This window comes from Mastomys coucha, unplaced genomic scaffold (assembly GCF_008632895.1).
Source record: "Mastomys coucha isolate ucsf_1 unplaced genomic scaffold, UCSF_Mcou_1 pScaffold22, whole genome shotgun sequence".
Taxonomy (NCBI): domain Eukaryota; kingdom Metazoa; phylum Chordata; class Mammalia; order Rodentia; family Muridae; genus Mastomys; species Mastomys coucha.
Genome location: NW_022196905.1, coordinates 249,166,037 through 249,167,237, shown reverse-complemented (window position 1 = coordinate 249,167,237; position 1,201 = coordinate 249,166,037). Strand labels below are relative to the sequence as shown.

The 1,201-nt window shown below is 50.5% G+C and overlaps 1 long non-coding RNA gene across 1 annotated transcript in view; it reads right to left on the bottom strand.

Moving 5' to 3' along the window:
* The window catches only part of LOC116070186, a 1,311-nt gene extending 116 nt beyond the window's left edge, over positions 1 to 1,195 (bottom strand). The window contains exon 1 of the long non-coding RNA XR_004110304.1: positions 16 to 1,195. This is a non-coding gene — a long non-coding RNA (uncharacterized LOC116070186). The remainder of the gene's footprint in view (positions 1 to 15) is intronic.
* Between the last annotated feature and the right edge of the window lie 6 nt (positions 1,196 to 1,201).

The window sequence follows — 1,201 nt, the reverse complement described above, 5'->3', positions numbered from 1 at the left end:
GGTGCTGGGACCTACCTTTTCTAGAATGGGGATTCATGGTTTAAACAAAACAAAGGGAAGAGAAATAAATTATCCTTCTCAATACTGTTTGGCATAATTGCATTGCTTTCCCACTTCTCATCACAGCAGCTTCTTGAGAGAGCAGAGATGAGACAGGCAAGAACTGGTACCGTGACTATGCACGATGGTCAGAGCCCTGAGAGAATCTGCTACAGCCTCCACTCAGTATACCCCCCTTTATTCCACCCGTGCTTTTGAAACTGGGAAGGAAGAGACTCAAGCAAAGTTCTCCATGTATTAATTTTTAGGGGTACTTGTTGCCTCATCCCAAACCTCTTAACACTCTCCCCTATGTGTGACTGTCCCCCAACCAGGAGGCTGCTTGGTAATGCCAACTCATTAAGAATGGGAAATATTTATGTGGACACTGCAGGGAAGTGTTTTCTGGGGCCTGAGACATTCACTGAAGCCCTTTCTCCCAATGAACCTCAACTATGACCCGGGTCAAGTCATGCAAGTAGCTTCCAGTTGTAACCCGATTCTTGACTCACCAGCCCGTTAGGAGCTGGAAAGTAGGTTAGAACAGGCGAGTAAGCAGGGTAAAGGTGCGGACAGGAGGAGGCATGCATGGCAGCCACCAATCCGCTCCTCCCCAGCAAAGCTCCAAGCCATCTGCGAGGCCTGCAAAGAATTGTCAAGCAATCTTGGTTAGATAGCCATCCCTGGCAGCCTGAGGGTAACTAAAGCATGAGTCCAAAGCAAATCCTATTCCCAAGCAAGAGGCTGCCTGCTCCTCTTTGGGGTGACAATGAAAGAAAATACGTGCTCAGGACTCTCCTTTCCAGCCAACTGTCCAACCGTGTTGCTCTCGCCTTAGGGCTAAAGCCATGTGTGTGAGAGCAAAAGCAACGGAGTCCCGGTGGTGTCATTTGTCTCCAAATCAACAGGTGAGCTGGAGAGGGGCCCCAGGACCTAAGGACAGATGCTGAGAAGGTGATGGGGAACAGGAGTGAGGGCACACGTGAGAGAAGCACCTTGCATGTGACCCGGTGGAGCTTCCTACCCATTCCTGACACTAGTGAGGCCCTAGAGATGAACTCACTAGGGGTTAATTCAGCCCCCTACTAGCTGGTGAGCCACGGAATGCCCTGGAAAGTGTCTCACCGGGACCACACTTCTTTGGCGGGCTTCACTCACCCAT